Source organism: Myotis daubentonii, chromosome 5 (genome assembly GCF_963259705.1).
Source record: "Myotis daubentonii chromosome 5, mMyoDau2.1, whole genome shotgun sequence".
In the NCBI taxonomy this organism is placed as follows: domain Eukaryota; kingdom Metazoa; phylum Chordata; class Mammalia; order Chiroptera; family Vespertilionidae; genus Myotis; species Myotis daubentonii.
The window spans coordinates 46,475,024-46,493,620 of record NC_081844.1 but is presented as its reverse complement, the minus strand read 5'-3'; positions in this window follow the sequence as shown (position 1 = coordinate 46,493,620).

The following is an 18,597-nucleotide window of genomic DNA, read 5'->3' as shown; positions in this document are numbered from 1 at the left end:
CACGCCATAAATATTTGTTAAAAAGATCATGACACGCTGGTTTGACAATGAATGTTCCCTAATATTTCCTCTCATAGCTACATTATTGAAAGGCTTAGGTGGTAAGAAAACACTACATGTAACTTAACTCTTTGGAAGAGTTGCGAAGGTGGTTATCGTGGTGAGAATGCAAAAGAGGGAATGAGTGTGAGGTATAAAAGTAGCTTGAACAGGTTGAGAAATTATTTAGAGGTCAGGAGGGAGAATGTTTAACAAGGAGAACAAAGACAAAGCTCCAAAATTTAATCTTGGATGGCCTAGAAAATGGTAATGTTGGTGACAGACTCAGACATTCAAATGGAAACATCTGGTTTGGTGGAGAGAAGGTGTGGGGTAGTGGAGGAGAAAATGTTTTGTAGCATCCAGGTAGAGAGCCTAGTAGAAACTAGAGGGAAAAGTCAAAGCTGGAGGAATTTATTTGAGCACTATCTACTTAGAAATGATACTTCAAGTGTGACTGAAACATGGGCAATAGTGATAAGGGTGAGTTTTATCTCTTTCTGTTTAAATATGTTCATTTTCCTTTAATTGTTAAAGTACCAGTGAGCAATGTTTTCCTACGTACAAGCAATATAATGGGAATGTTAGAGAAAACACCCTAACATGTTTTATCTAATTTTACTGAAAACAAAGTACTGTGTTGCAGGTTAGCTCAAGGTTGTTTCACTGTAATGTTTCTCTTTGAGTGGAATAATATCAGCCCCTTAGTTCAGATCCCTCTGGTGTTACACTAGGGTGGGTTTATAATGTTTAAGATATTATTTAGTGTAGTGCACTGTTGTGTTAAGGATTATTAATGACAACAAAAACGAATAAAACATCCTACCATTTTATTCTCATGATGATTGTGTAAGACATGGAAAGTGTCAGCTCTCTTGAAATATCTACAGGAAAATTAAATATATACCCATCACTCTATGGTATCTAGGTCATTTCTGAATTAACCTACATAGGAAAAGAGAGTTTAAAGAAACCATTTGTAAATTCTTCCCCTATTTGATCCCACACGGAGCAGAAGCTTATAGATTCAAGGGTACGCCTGTTGCTGTAACATTCTTCAGAGCAGCACAGAGATTGATGGCAGAGAATATATCTACTGAGTTAACTACAACACTGAAGATGCCTCACTCCTCACTATAGAAACTCTGCAAAAAATGAACAGTATATCCGTTTATAAAAGTGCTTGCTACCTTTAACCATCTTTTGATGTTTATATCCAAGATATAGAAAAGGCTGAGCATTTAAAAAATATTGTACAATATCCTGCATAAATATGTTACATTTGTCTTTGCCCACCTCAGTCCATATAATTCTTACAGAGAGAGAATGAGGGTCAGGGTGGAAATAGAATATGAAATTGACCCAGTTGCCTTTGTTTTAAAATAACAAAAGTAATTTAACGTTCTTCAAATCATTATGTTTCCATTAAGGTCTTCGGGGTGCAGTAAAGGCAGCTATACCCATCTGCAACTGGCAGCCTGGAGTTCGGCCTCCAAGGACCTAAAACCATTTACAAGTCTTAATGCTGCCATTTAATCTTCACTAGCTTAGACATCGTCACGGTGCAAAGGGGAGTTCTTCCCTTCAGAACAATGTTCGGACTTAGGAAACGGATATGGTTATAGAAAGACTGATTCACTCATTTCTGAAGTCACATTACTGTTTTCAAGCAGCTCAGTTACAGAGTAGATGGGCAGGAGCACTATTTCTACCTTGACAAAACCCATTGCACATTGTTGGGACAACCTTTTGCAATTTCTGCTAGCAAAGAAGCATGTACAGGTTATAATAATAATATATTTTGATAATAACTACTATGTCTAGCAGTTAAGAAGGTAAGTTAGAAATTTCTTTGTGAGGTTGTGGGCACCGTACCCTTAAAGGATTATAAGTGAGTTAGTGGGGAAAGGACAAAGGCCTGGGAGCCCAAAGTCTGTGATGCTCTGCGTCTTTGGCCGACACCTACTTCTGTCTGTGACCCAATTTTCTTGTTTTTCAGGTAAAGGTTGTGGCCTAAGAGCATTTCAACCCTCCTGATTCTAAATCACTTTATGTAATAAATGTATAGAATTGGGTAAAGAGAATAAGTCAGCAATACTGCTATTAAAGAATAGGATTTTTTTTTTTTGTATATTTTACAGCCAGGGATAGAAACACCATCAGCTCTAGGATGAGTTCCATAACTTCTGTTTCCTCCCCATTAACTCTTACTTTCTCCCCTTCAATAGAGGATGATCCTTCTTGCTCCTTTCAGAAACACCCCTTTATACTTACCAGCAATGACAATGACCTGGGGAAATTCTTTAACAAATGGATTTTAGAAATTCTAGCTAAACAAGAGGCCCGGTGCACAAAATTCGTGCGGGGGGGGGGGGAGGTCCCTCAGCCCAGCCTACACCCTCTCCAATCTGGGACCCCTCGAGGGATGCCCAACTTCCTGTATAGGCCCTATCCCTGTGGATCCCCCCCAATGGCCCTCCCCTGAAGGCCTGTCACCCCCAGCAGCCCTCCCCTGCTGGCCCAGTTACCCCTAACTGCCCTCCCTGCTGGCCCGGTAGCCCCCAACTGCCCTCCCCTGCTGGCCTGATCGCCCATACTGCCCTCCTGTGCAGGCCATCTTGTGGCCACATGGGGGTGGCCATCTTGTATGTTGGAGTGATGGTCAGTTTGCATACTGGTTGTGACTGATTAGCATATCAGGGCTAATTAGCATATCCCTCTCTTATTGTGTTGGAGTGACGGTCAATTTGCATACTGGTCATGACTAGCATATCCAGTTCTGACTAATTAGCATATCTGATCGTGACTGTGAGGGTGTTGTGACCAATTTGTGTATTACCCTTTTATTAATATAGATATGAGTTCCAGGGCATTTTCTGCATTGGTGTAGAGGTAGGATCATAAGTTCATTCTTGGCACCATCTCCTAACTATGCCCAAGGAAAAAATGTAGTCCTGTCATGACTATAGATTTTTGGGTCAAATGAACCTGCTATTCTTTAATATATTATAAAATATGTATTACATGCTCTTACCATCCCAAACTTGCAGGAATGATAAAAAAAAATCATAACTTTGTGATTATGCAGAAATATGAGAGAAAACTTTTCTATATTCAGAACTGGTGGAGAAATGTCCTAACAGAAATGTCTTGAGTAATGTTAACTTTCAAGGTAGCATACTGGTGGTGGGGCAAGAAATCCAGAGAGGAAAGAAAAGAGGGAGCAGTTTTACATAGAGGGTGGGGCAAACGTAGGTTTATAGTCGTGAGCACACTAAACACAGGGTTTAATCTTGTATTATTACTTACTAATCATTGAATTATTTTCCATATGAACAATTGTAAACCTGTGTTTGACCCACACTGTATTTGAAGAAGATAGAAAGCAAAATCTCTGGGAGACTTTTCAAAAAAATAATGAATAGTTCATAATGAGATTCATGTGGCATCAATTCCATTTTTATTCACAGTCTGAGGGAGGTAAAATATATATCTTAAGAAGCTTGCAAAAATGGAGAAGAATTTATAGGTGATTAAACCAAAAAGGTCTTCACGGACTTTAAGTCAAATAACCTTGAATGGGTCCATGTATGATGGAATGGTTTTGCCATGGAGGTAAAATATGCAGTTTTGGGGGTGAAGAGAATCAGATACTTGGTGATGAGGTGGAGTAGATCATTTTTAAAGTCCCTTCAAATAGCAAACTTATTCCTAGATCCATCCTTTCCTGTTAATTCCAGGGGCAAAGATCCTAGCTAAAACGGATATTCTTGCTAGTTAGTAGTAGTACAAAGAGAAGTTTCAATGACACATTATCCTAACTTGTGTTCAATTATGCTAAATTCTTTCCACTAAATGAATGCAAAAGAACCATTTACTGTGCTAATTATATAATATGCTACAGAATTTTAGAAATGTCATATTTGACTGTTATCACATTGGCCACTGTTACCATTTAGTAAGCCAAGAACATATTATAGCAACTTTGTACACATTTAACCATTGGGTTTGTTAGGTTTTATTCTGATTATTTCGAATAACCATTGTAATTTAACAAAACTATCACCAAATTAGCATTGCAAAGAATTATTTATCTATGTCTTTTTCTAAGTAGAGTTAATATTTATAGGATTATCTTTTTTTCTTTTTAATTTGTGTTTATAATCCTGGAATATATAAATGCATGGAATAAATTTAAAAGCTATGAAGCAAAATAAAAAAATGAACACACATGAATCTACCAGATAAGCTTAAGAATTAGATGTTACCAACTTTGTCACATCTATTTATATCTTTATAATGTCTATCTTTTCTATTTCTAGTCACTATTCCATCATTCTGCGTCCTGTTAGAGATAAATACTATTCTGATATTTTAAAAATATGACCTTTACTTTCTTTTTTGCTCCTAAAAACACATTTACTGGAATACATACTAAATATATACCCATATAAAGGTACAGAAAAAGAGAGTAGTATTCTGAATTATGAATGGAACCATACAGAACGAGAGACAGAGTATTTATGCTAATAAAAGGGTAATATGCTAATTAGACTGGGAGACCTTCCAGAGCCTTCCAGATGTTCTTCTGGACAAAGCCATGGTGGTGGGGCCGAGGTAGAGGTGGTTAGAGTCCAAGAGGGGTGGGCAGTTGTGGGTGATCAGGCTGGTGGGGGGACAGGGCCGTTGGGGGGTAAGCAGAGCAGACCAGCAGGGGGGCCAGTTGGGGACGAGCAGTCCATCAGTAGGGGTCAGTTGGAGGTGATCAGGAAAGAGGGGGGGGGGCACAATTTGGAGTGAGCAGGACAGCAGGGGGCAATTGAGGCAAGCAGGCTACTGGGGAGGAAAGGTGGAGGTTAGCAAGCCAGCAGTGGGGGGCAGTTGGTGGCGAGCAGGCCCGCGGGCAGAGTGGGTAGGGGCAATCAGGCAGGTAGGCAGGCAGGTGAGTGGTTAGGAGCCAGCAGTCCTGGATTGTAAGAGGGATGTCTGACTGCTGGTTTAGGCCTGATCCCTGTAAACCAGCTGTAGGATATCCTTTGAGGGGTCCCAGATTGGAGAGGGTGCAGGCTGGGCTGAGGGTCACCCCCTCCCTCTGCATGAATTTCGTGCACTGGGCCACTAGTTTAAAATAACATTCATTTTAAATAATTTCTTTCAATATAAGCATAAGGCCCCTGTAAAATAGATTTTAAAATATAACTAAGGCCATAAGTATAATCGGGCAAATTCTAATAATTTCTAGGTTAGTTCATTCTGTGTACCTGAATATGTTTTATACACTCCAGCTTGTGACTATACTGTAAGAACAATATATGTACTACATTTAAAAATCTTTTCTTCATTTAAAAATCTTATAAAACATCCATCTTGAAATAGACATATCAGTAAATACTGAACAATCTACTTATGCAAACTGCAGGGAAATATTTGTGTGTGTTTGTTTTCAAACGTTTATAATTACTTTTTTTAGGGTAATTTCACTATGTGGGATTACTCTATAATAGGGCATACACATGCAACATTTGGATACAGATTGCCTAATGACCTCTAAAAATGTAAATAGCCCATCCACATCACATGGGAGCATCTGTTAACCCACTCCTGAACTGGGCATGATCACTCATTCTAGTCTAAGAAACTGATAGGCAAAAATAGAACATTTAAAAGTTGTGTTTTGTTTTTACTAGAAACCTTGAATATACTCTAACATGTTTACTGACCACTGATATATTATAGTGTAGAAACTACCTGCTCTGCATTTTGTCCATATTTCCTTTTTTATTCAACTTTTTATTAGTTTCCTATATTTTAGAAATATATATTAATATTTTGTCATATGCCATTTTATTCCATATTGTTATGCTATTATTTATTAGCTTCTATGAATTGAGTAATTATACCCACATTTATTAAAAGTGACACTTTAATAAAAAAAACTAATTCCCATACGTAGTTTAATTTACATCTGTTTTTACTTACAGTTTGTCTTTAAAACAAGTTTGATCCCTATTTGTTTGACTTTGCTGTATTATTTGTTTGGATTTTTATAAAAATTGATGACTTTCACAGATATAACCAATATGAAATATTAGGAGAATCATCTAGATAATTCAACTTAAACTTATTTCAAAATATGCACATAATTGAAGGAAAAGTTGATAAAAATCCACATATTGCCACTTATAAAATATGACATTTAAATTTACACATTCAGGTTTAGAACTCTCTTCTTTATCAATTATGAAAACAAATTGTAGTCATAATTATGATATTTGTGTGACTTCAGCCACATCAACAATTCTATTTTTACAAATCCCTAAATTAAAAGTATATGTTGAAAAGTAGAAAGATGTTGAAAATGTTTTTAAAGAATGACTTGGTGATCAAATATCTGCCAGTATAGAGAAAATCAGCCTTAAAAGAGAATTTTTATCAAAAGTATATATCTGTGCCTAAAAGAAAGATTTCTGAAATTAATATCTAACCTTTCAAAACAGTTGGCAGATGCAAAATGTACACTGATAATTGGAAGGAGGAATAATTATTTCTACTTGCCATAAAATGTTCAAGTTAATAATTGCATTCTAACTTCAAAATGATAACAATCTCAGTGAAATTTAATATATCTTTATTTTTTTGTCATAATTTTTATCATTAAACAATGCATATGTCTTCATCCCCATTTGCTAATTATAATGGAAACTAGAATTGAGTTAATCATATGGATAATTCAAGCAAAATAATCCTCAATTTAGCTGAGTTGCAATTATTAGCACTTTCTTTTACAAAGTAAAATCTGATGCTTTTTTTTAGAATTGTCTTTTTTTAATTTTTATTTTTAAATTAAATCTTTATTGTTCAGATTATTACATTTGTTCCTCTTTTTTCCCCCCATAACTCCCCTTATCCCAGTTCCCACCCCAACCTCCTCCCTCACTCCCCACCCACTGTCCTCATACATAGGTGCATGATTTTTGTCCAATCTCTTCCCGCATCTCCCACACCCCTTTCCCTCCCAAGAATAGTCCATTCCCTTTCTATTTCCCTGATTCTATTATAATCACCAGTTCTGTTCATCAGATTATTTATCACTTGATTCTTAGATTCACTTGTTGATAGATGCATATTTGTTGTTCATAATTTGTATCTTTACCTTTTTCTTCTTCTTCCTCTTCTTAAAGGATATCTTTCAGCATTTCATATAATACTGGTTTGGTGGTGATGAACTCCTTTAGCTTTTCCTTATCTGTGAAGCTCTTTATCTGACCTTCAGTTCCGAATGATAGCTTTGCTGGATAAAGTAATCTTGGTTGTACGTTCTTGGTATTCATCACTTTGAATATTTCTTGCCACTCCCTTCTGACCTGCAAAGTTGCTGTTGAGAAATCAGCTGACAGTCGTATGGGTACTCCCTTGTAGGTAACTGACTGTCTTTCTCTTGCTGCTTTTAAGATTCTCTCTTTGTCTTTTGCTCTTGGCATTTTAATTATGATGTGTCTTGGTGTGGTCCTCTTTGGATTCCTTTTGTTTGGGGTTCTCTGCGCTTCCTGGACTTGTAAGTCTATTTCTTTCACCAGGTAGGGGAAGTTTTCTGTCATTATTTCTTCAAATAGGTTTTCAATATCTTGGTCTCTCTCATCTTCTGGCACCCCTATAATTCTGATGTTGGTACGCTTGAAGCTGTCCCAGAGGCTCCTTACACTATCTTCGTATTTTCAGATCCTTTTTTAATTTTGCTTTTCCGGTTGGGTGTTTTTTGCTTCTTCACATTTCAAATCTTTGACTTGATTCTTGCACTCCTCTGGTCTGCTGTTGAGAGTCTGTATAATATTCTTTATTTCAGTCAGTGTATGCTTAATTTCTAGTTGGTTCTTTATCACAACATTGAGGGTCTCATTAGATTTCTTGAGGATCTCACTATATTTATTGGCTGTCTCACCAGTCTTTTTGAGGGCCTTACTATATTTATCGGTGGCTTCTAGACAGTTCTTGAGGGACCTTAAAAGTGTGGTTTTGAACTCTATATCCTCCATTTCTGTCATTTGTATCCTGTTTCTTTGTCTCCGCATTTTTTATGCTTTCTTGGTGCACCCCCTTGTGGTCTTTGTGCACAGTCTTGTTGTAGTTAAGCCTTGATTGTTGTAGGTAACACTGGGGAGGATTTGACCTCCAGGCTAACTGGCTGTGAGAATCAGCTGTGTCTGCAGTGGGAGAATTTCTGTCCTCTAGGGAGGTGCTAATCTAGCCTTTGCCTGAGGCTATCCTGCAAATGCCTCTGTGCAAGGCTTGGGCAGGGTGGGTCCCAGGAGATCAACAGGGTGGGCGGAGCTAGCAGTTATGGCTGCTCTCAGTCCTGTCCCCAGAGGCTCTCCCTGTCAGTGTCCCAGCAACCGCGGCAAACCTCAGAGAGAAAGCTGCCCTTGAGTTCCTACCGATGCCAGACAGTCCCGCTTCTCCTGTTTGAGTCTGGGTCCCCACAGATTCGTCCGGAACTGGAGCTCAGAGCCTGAGACTCCCTCCCGATTGAAACAGACAACCGCACCCTCAGCTGCCAGCCCACTCCACGCGCACCTCCGCACCTTTGTATTTTACCTCCACACTGTGCCTCCTCTGACTCTCGGTATGCTTTTCTCTTTCCTTCTAGTTGTAGAATTTCCCCTCAGCCAACCTTCCTGTGGTTCTGGGTGATGTCCGTTCCATCTTTTAGTTGTATTTTTGAAGTGGTTGTGCGAGGCAGCAAACTCCAGAGTTAACCTATGCCGCCATCTTGGTTTCTCCAATCTGATGCTTTTTTGCTTAAATATTTATAAAATATATTAAAATTTCTAATTTTCATGTCTAACTCTCAGCTATTAAATAAAGCCATAGATCTGAAGAAATGAAAACTTTCTTTTAGTGGCACAGAGCAGAGGAGACAGTCTCTAGAGAAAATGCTTTAAATAAATTAAATAATGGATGCATTTTAAAGGCCTTGAGGGACAGAGGTACAAGAGTCTGAATACAATTAGCAAACTTTGGTAAAAGAAAACCAAAATGTTGTAATTAAACACTTTGTCATGGAGTTTTCACACAGTGGTTGTTGTGTATAGGATCAAAAAATCCCCCTGCAATTCCATAATAAAGGTGAGAGTGGTTAATTCTTAGTTATTTAGTTCTTACTTCAGACCAAATGGAATTACCTATAGGGACTCAAAGGAACTTTGCTGTCCCCCAGTCTGTCTCTTCCTTTTCCATCTGGTGGGTGTGTTGGACATTAGGCAGGTGTGGTGGGAAGCAGGAGAGGTGGTGTTAGAGAGGTAGCCTCCTGCCAATGTCAGAAAGGAAAGGACTATGCTTGAGTAGTGAGTGCTCCTGCTGGGTGTCCAGACATCTACACTGTCTCCCTTTATTTAGTAACTTGTGGCCCGTTGCACAAAATTCATGCACAAGTGGGGGTGTCCCTCAGCCCAGCCTGCACCCTCTCCAATCTGAGACCCCTCAGAGGATGTCCGACTGCCTGTGTAGGCCGGATCCCACATGGATCTGCCGGTTTAGGCCCGATCCAAGTGGGATCGGGCCTAAACTGGCAGTCGGACATCCTCTCGCAATCCAGGACCACTGGCCCCTAACTGCTCTCCTGCCTGATCGCTCCTAACCACTCTGCCTGCCGGCCTGATCGTCCCCAACTGCCCCCCTTCATACCTAATCACTCCCATATGCCCTCCCCTCATGGCCTGCTCTCCCCCAACTGCCCCCCCTGCCAGCCTGATCGCCCCCAACTGCCCTCCCTGCTGGTCTGCTTGCCCCCAACTGCCCCCCCCCCCCCAGCTGGCCTGATCGCCCCTAACCACCTCTGCCTCAGCCCCGCCACCATGGCTTTGTCCGGAAGGACATCCGGAAGGTCTCCTGGTCTCGTTAGCATATTACCCTTTTATTAGTATAGATGACTATACTATAGACAGGCAATCATCAGTGCTTTTTTGCTGTTGCTGTTTGTTTGTTTTTAGTTTTGGCATCTATGTAAAGTTTATTGTAACTGATTTTTGAGAAAGATGTTAATGCCATATCTCAGAAACCCATCTAGGTTTTTCTACCAACTGTGTGTGAGTCTAATAATATGTAATAAGTACATTTTATTTTATCTTAGTCCCAAAGGTAATTTAATAAATAGAAAGCATAAATCAGTGTTACTGTAAGGTATATGGGTTTTTAGAAAATCCTTAAGGTTAATTCAGTGAATGAACTTTAATACTCAGCCATGATCATTTTCTGTTGTCTCTTGATTAGGCAAAATAGATGTTTACTTCTTGATAATATTAGTAATCAGATAGGTCCAATAAATAATCTTCACCCTTGCTTTATTCCCCAATACCAAATTAACTTTTTTTTTCTTAATCCTCACTCGGAGGTATTTTTTCCATTGATTTTCAGAGTGGAAGGGAAGGAGGGGGAGGAGAGAAATGGAAGCATCTATGTGAGAGAGACACATTGGCATCCTGACCAGAGCATGCCCTTGACAGGGAATTGACCCTGTGATCCTTCAGTCCATGGGCTGATGCTCTAACCACTGAGAAAACTTGCTAGGGCCCAAATTTAACTTTTAATATAACATGGCAAACATATTCTTTCCTCCAAGTGAATGGCCATGCGATCCCACAGGTCTTCCTTCCTGGGAATAACTGTCTCTTCCCATTAATTTCTCACATTGTCTTATAGTGTAGCAAGCAGTTTTATCTATTTGGTACTGAATGAAATAGAAAAATAAAGCCATAGTCACCAGTCCCTTCACCACATGTGTGTCCTTGCATGCACACATATACTCAAACACTCTAGTGTTCTAGCAGTGGGTTTGCCTTCCATTTTATGCATCAAAGAAGATATTTTGCAACTGTAGATGAAGAAGGAAAATTAGGGTTTGGAAATATTGAGTTATGGGTAGGTAATTAAGGTAGCCAGAAAGAAAGAAGGGAGAAGGCAAATTATATGGAAAGGGTTAGGTCCTTCATTGATTATTTGAACTGACTTTGAACCTCAGTGAAGAGTAGTGACAGATATTTGTGCAAGTCTGCAGTTGTTCTATGTTGGCGCAGGGGTTGATCTTACTCCTACTTCTGAGCAGAACCCAACTCAACTGAGCATGCGGAGTCCACTGATATCACTTGCTTGACGAAGACAGCAGCATTGAACTTGTGGGCAATGACATGGAACTGCAGAACTGACAGGGGTCTTGAGCAGGTGTAGAAGTGGAATTTAAAATTTAAAATGCAATTGCATTTATATTAGCAACCCCCCAAATTTTTATCCTAGGATATAAATCTAACAAAAAACATATTAGACCTAGATGAATAAAACTACAAAACTCTGATGAACTGTGTAAAGAAAACTGAAGTTTGTAGTGATGAAAAATATCAGTGTTGTTTACTTCATACACACAAAAATATCCTAATCTTTAAACATTTAATAACCTGAATTTGTGTATCTAGCACTTTTCAGGGTATTATGTATTATTTTATATAGATAAATGTTCCTCGGACTATAGAATTTCAAAGACCAAGCACTACTACAGATCATTATAGAATGTGGAAGATGTGAGAAGTACCATAGTACCTGAATACCTAAATCTGTAGGACCTGAATAAAATCATTTATTTTTACTATTCTTTTAATTTTGGCTATGCAGATAATCTGTTTATCCTTTTTTCTCATTTCATAAAAATATTTTGCTAATTATAAAATAAATATTTATTCTTCACTCCTTTACAATCTCCAAAACAATAACAAAAAAAGAAAAAAAGAAGAGTTGTGTAGCATCTTAAAGTAAATCTATTGGTTAAGATGAGATAGAATTGCTAGAAGGATATTGTCATGTCCTGAGTCACCAGAAAATGCATGACTTTGGTTTTGTAACCCATGTGCCTAAAGCTTTTGTTTTCTGGCTTGATAAGTAAGAATATTCTCAGAGAAGGAAATACAGGCCAATTTGGTTCATGGACATGGTCGAGAATGCAATGCTCAGAGTTATGAGCACACTGGGGACTGTGTAGCTAAACCCTCTGTTAAGCATTTCAATTAATCAGACACATTACAAAATCTTTCTATTTTAAAAATATGGACTAAAATTTTGACTTTCAAGATCAGTAAAACTACTGTAAATTAAAATACTCTAACATTTCTAATAATCAACTTAGAGGTAATTATTTTAATAGCTGAAAGACAAGATAACTAGATGGTTTAGCCTGGCATTCCACTTGTATAGAAAGGCATGTATTTATGGCAATATGTCTGTAATAGGACGGAGTTAATTCCATTTGTTGTTATCTCAGCCACTCCCTTGTGTGCAGTCTGCTTTGTTTTATAAATTCAATGACAAAACTTGCTTATTCACTGTAACAGATCCCAACAGCACTGTAACTGCATTCTAAGTTAATTTTAGAAAAATTACAGTGTAAATACTTCAGCATAATTATATTCTAGTTCAAGCTATTGGTTTCATTTCAGAAACTAGTGTACCAAGGGGGCTTCTGCTGTGGTCAAATTTTATGACTACTACTGATGAAGACATATTTGGAAATATTTTAATAATGGAACTATAAAAATTAATATGACAAAAATATTTGAATTCTGGTCATTTTAAGTATATATTAAGAGCACTGGGTGGTTGGAGTGGCACACTAGAGCTGGCTCTCAAAGGCTAACAAAAACTCACTATGCACATCTCTTCCCAGCCCTTGTTCAATGTACATTTATTGAAATCAGCCATGATTAGAGTTTATACAATGGAAATCAGAAAACATCACAGATTATGAGACATTTTTATGGTTTTCCAGCATACCACTGGATGTGTAAAATATCATTGACTAATGAAATCCTAAACAGAGTTTTTAGTTTAATGCTGTGAGATCAATGATTATTAAATATTTATTTCATTTCCTGTTATTTTCTATTTTGTGGCTAAACTAAATGAGGCTAAACTAAACTGTATCTTCCATGCCTCGATATTACTAAATAGCTCATAACAGCCTTTTTCATATAATTCATTTGGGAAAAATGTTGCTTTATATATACACACACACATAAATATGTATATTTAAGAATTTAAAAATGTTTTTATTGATTTTAGAAAGAGAGGAAAGGAGGAGAGAGATAAAAACACTGATGAGAGAGAAACATTGATCAGCTGCCTCCTACATGACCCCTACTGGGGACTTAGCCCACTACCTGGGCATGTGCCCTGACCTGGAATGGAACCAGTAACCTTCTGATGCATGGGATGATGCTCAACCAACTGAGCCACACTGGCTGGGCTATTTAAGACTTTTTGAAAGCAGTTTTAGTAGCTGAGTGGATAAGAGAAGCTGTAGTAGATTTACACAATAGAATATTACCTTTTGGAAATCTTACCTTTTGCAACAGTATGGATGGACCTGAAGAGCATTATGCTAAGTGAAATAAGCTAATCAGAGAAAGACAAGTACCATATGATTTCACTCATTTGTGGAATCTAATGAATAAAATTAACTAACAAATAATAGATAGATTCATAGATAGAGAGCAAGATGACAGCTCTTGGGGTCGGGGGTAGAGAAATAGAGAAAAAAAAACAGAAGAAAACCTCATGGACACTTGCAACAGTTTGGTGATTGCAGGGGGAGGTGGAGTGGGAAGAAGTGGGAGAGGGTTTGGGGGGTAAATGGTGTTGGACGGAGACTTGGTGTGGCGAACACACAATACAGTGTGCAGATTACGTGTAGTAGAATTGTACACCTGAAACTTGTATAATTTTGTTAACCAGCGTCATTCCAATAAATTCAATAAAAAGGAATAAATAAATGTAAAAGCAGTTTTAGGCTCACAGCAAAATTGAGAAGGTACAGAGATTTCCCATGTACTCTTTGCCCCGACACTTGTATAACATTATCAACATCCTCCACCAGAGTGGTACTTTTGTTACAATCTGTAACTCTGCATTGACACATTATAATATCCCCAAATCCATAGTTTACATTTCATTTCACCTGTGGTGTTATGTATTCTGTGGATTTAGACCAATGTCTACCGACAGGTACCCATCATTATGGTATCATACAGAGTATTTTTCACTGCCCTAAAAGTCCTCTGTGAGCTGCCTATTCATCTTCCTCAACACACACCCCAGAAACCACTGATCTTTTACTGTCTTAAAAGTTTTGCCTTGCTCAGAAAGCTCTAGACCTGGAATCATACGGAATGCAACCTTTCCAGGTTGGCTTCTTTCATTTAGTAATATATATTTAGAGTCTCACCATGTCTTTTAATAGCTCATTCTTCTTAGTGCTGAATATTATTTCATTGTTTGGAGGTACCACACACTTTATTTACTCATTTATGTACTGATGGACATCTTAGATTGCTTCCCAGTTTTAGCAATATGAATATAGTTGCTATCAATATCCATGTACAGTCAGTTTTTTTGTGTGGACATAATTTTAGGGTAAGTACCATGCAGGGTGCCTGCTGGGCTGTATGATAAGAGTATATTTAGTTTTGTAAGGAACCACCAAGCTGTCTTTCAAAGTGGCTGTACCATTTTACATTCCCTCCATTTTACATTCTCACCGGGATTCAGTGTTGTCGGTGTTCTCGATCTTGGCCATTCTAACAGGTGTGTGCTAGAATCTAATTATTATTTTGCATTCCTTCCCCTAAAGACATATAAGGTGAAACATGTTTTCATATGCTTAACAAATGATTGCTGCTAAAGTTAAATTACTAATAGCACACCAGGGCACCTAGAGCATAGAGTCTTAATTGGATCATTTATGGAAATATCTATATATATAAAAGGCTAATATGCAAAGTGTCTCCATGGGAGTTCGACTGGGAGACTGGGAGTTGTATCGCTCAGATATGCACTGACCACCATGGGTGGCACTGACCGAAGGAAGGCCCTGGTCGGCAGCTGGAAGGCCCCGATCAGCCCTGATCACTGGCCAGGCCTAGGGAGCCTACCCATGCATGAATTTCATGCACCGGGCCTCCAGTATATTTTATAAGCATGTGACAGTTTGGTTATTTATCAGAAAAATACATCTCACAGATATTAATCATATTTTACAATTGGAGTCCATGTAGTTTAAATTTTTTAGAGTCTTGAAATACTATAGAAACAGTATTCACAACTCAAGTTTTAGTTCAGACTTATGCCAGTTATAAGCTTTTCTAAAAAAAGAAAAGACAAGAAAAAGTGTCAATTATCCACTGTGCTTCTATGGGAAATGTAACTATTTTAAGCACCTCCTTCAGTAAGGAGTCTGACTTAACTTATCTTCTTCCAAATAACTTCAGATTTAGAATGCTCCAGTCCATTAAGTACTTTAAAATGCTGTACAGTAGAAAAGTGGCCAATCTCATGAGTGACATCTGAGTAACTGAACTATTTGATCAAGAGTGTTCCTTCTCCAGATATCTCCTGTTGAGATCCCTAGTCTGAAACTTATTTTAAGTGAATATATAATAAAATTTCAGTCATCCCAGACTTCTCTCCTTTGTGAGCATATAAAGATTCTTTACTGAATGATCTCTAGTCAGCAAGTTATTTCTATTTCCTTTAATATGTTATTTGAATTTTAATAATTCTTTGTTAATAACCTAAATCTGGGAAACACTTCCAAAAATAGATATTTGATTTTTAATAGTACTTAAACTAATGTGTTAGAAACATACAGATAATGAGATTTTACATTTTCTTTAATAACAAAACAGTTGGTGTTTTTAAATTATGGAAATTTTGCCTTTGTAATCCTAGGAACAAATTCACAAAAAGTTAGGTTTCACAATCAAAATCTTCCTTAAACTTCAGTTTCAGATTGCAGAGTAAACTTTTCTCTACATGTGTTCATCTTTTAAACCAATCAAAGTTATGGGACTGAGAAATAAAAATAGACACTGCAGATATAATGACAGGAGAAGAAACCTTTGTTTCCCAATCATGATAAGAAAAAGAGGCTGGCAAAGGCAATAAAATTGGACAAAGTTGGGAGAGGATTCTCAGAGAAATTGCTTGTCATGGCAATTATTTCTTTTCATATTTAGTCAGCTGGAATGTGGTTATCATTAGAAACATATTAGAAAATAATTTTGGTGCCTTTGTCCAATGACATTAATTAATGGAAAAAAATGTTGAAATAAACTTAATGTATTTTAGACACAATATCAAAGATTAGAAACAGTTGTGCACTGCTCTTCCTAGTTTAGTTTTTTAAAAATAAAGGCCACTGTGTAATCAGAATATTTTCTGCAAATGGGGAACACTGGGTTCTACCTACTTCATTTAACATGCACATGTTTTCTTTTAAAATAAATTCTTATTCCATTTTAAGTAATCCTTGCTATGATTTTATCATAAGAATATGACATTTTTCCCACTTCAGCCATGTAAAATTTCCTGTTTTTTTTTAAATTTATTTGTAAAAATTATTTTTGCATGATTCTATGTTTTTTTTATTTCATTTGCTATGTGACAAAATTTAATCTCCAACTTAATACTTAAGTTAACTGGGGGGAAAACAGCAGTAGATTTTGAAGACACAATACTGCATTAGCAACTAACTTATTCAGTGAACCTCTTATCCTGAACTCGTGTTCTATTAAACTGACCAGAAGAGACTAATGACAAGAGCCTAAAAGACAAGTTTAAAACTGAAGAGCCAGAATTCAATCAATTTCCTGGAGTGCTGAAAAGAACTTGGAACTCAAGATCTGTATCAGTTAATGAATTTTCCCTTGGACCCCAAGTATCTCAAGATGACAAATTTCAATTTACTTCTAGTTACTGAAGTAAGGGCAGCCTTTTAGTAGTAGGATTTTTTAAATGAGTATCTTTCACGTGTATGAGCTCAAACTCTATTTTGTAGCTGGTCTCATCAAATATATAAATTAATAAATAAATAAATTAATTAATTAATTAATTAATTAATTAATTAATTTTGATTCAGTATGTTTTTCTCTTTGCATGAATACTTTCTAGAAATATTTTTTTAGATTGAAAGCTTCTTAGCATATGTATTTTACTTCTACTTTTCTTAATAAGCTTAAGAGATATTCCCTTGAGTTTTTATCTGTTTTTAACTTCCAGTTGCTCTGAATAGTCAGCTCATTAGCTTTTCCTTGTCCTTGTTGATACATGCCATGGTTGCTGCACTAAATAATTATGTAAATAAAATGCATTATTCGCCAAGATAAGTAATACCTAATGTAATGTGGTTCAAGGTTAATTTTTAATTTATACTAACTTTATTTTATAAATCTGAAAAAAACATTATTCAAAGAGAAAAAAATTAGTCATAAAATATAACTAGAGTATTTTTTCTAATTTATTCAGGATTAAGTGAAGAAGGAATACATCTTTTTAATATAATAAACTATAATTTAGAAAAAAAAACCTCTGGTTGCAAATAAAGCTTCTTGTGAAGCTGAAAACTGAGAGCAGGACTGTGTGTTTCTCATTTTTATATCAACAAAGCCTTGCCCTGGCCGGTTTAGCTCAGTGGATAGACGAGCATCGGCCTGAGGACTGAAGGGTCCCAGGTTTGATTCCGGCCAAGGTCACATGTCCAGGTTGCGGGATCGATCCCCAGTAGGGGACATGCAGGAGGCAGCCAATGAATGATTCTCTCTTATCATTGATGTTTCTATGTCTCTCTCCCTCTTCCTTCCTTTCTGAAATAAATAAAGAAATATATTTTTTAAAAAAACAAAGCCTTACATGATGACTGATCCTTAGTGAACTGTCATTAAATTCATTATGCTCATTATTATATTTTATTTTTCAATATTCTTATTGATTTTTTTGAGAGAGAGGAAGAGTGAGGGAGAGAGAAACACCAATGTAAGAGTTAACATCAATTGGCTGCCTCCTGTACACCCCCAATGTGGCCCAAACCCACAACCCGGGCATGTGCCCTGACTGGGAATTGAACCAGTAACCCCTTGGCGTGTTGGACAGTGCCCAACCAAAGGAGCTTCATGAGCCAGGGCTATGCTCATTATTTTATTGAATGAAACTATCATTCACTCACTAAACGACTGAATGATTTGATCATTTGGATGTGCCAATTTTCTTGGAAGTTTGATAATACTTAGAGTCATCTACATTAGTGCAAAAGCATTTGTGCAACCAAAATAACTCTGAGCTGTACTTGCAGTCAATGACTTACTGCTAACTCATCACCTGTCTGTACTGAGCCAACATGCTCAGGCCTTGAGGTTTTTATTTTCTTGTCTGCAGCCTGAGAGACTCCACTCATGTTTCATTTACTGCAATAAATTTGCCTCAAAAAAATCCCATAAACTGTGTGGACAAGTTGTTTCATCAGAACCTGAGCTTTTAAGCTGGTATTCTGTGTTTGTTTCTACTTTTCCCTCCAATATGTGGATTTTCTTTAATATGCAAAAGAGTCAAGCCACTTCATTTTTTTTTTCATTCAGTATCATCTCTACTAAGTGTGAACATTCACCTAATTGGTAAGGCATGAACCCTAACAATAAACAGAAGCCTGTCTCCATAAGTTCTCCAATATGGTGAAAAAATAAAGAACTTAAG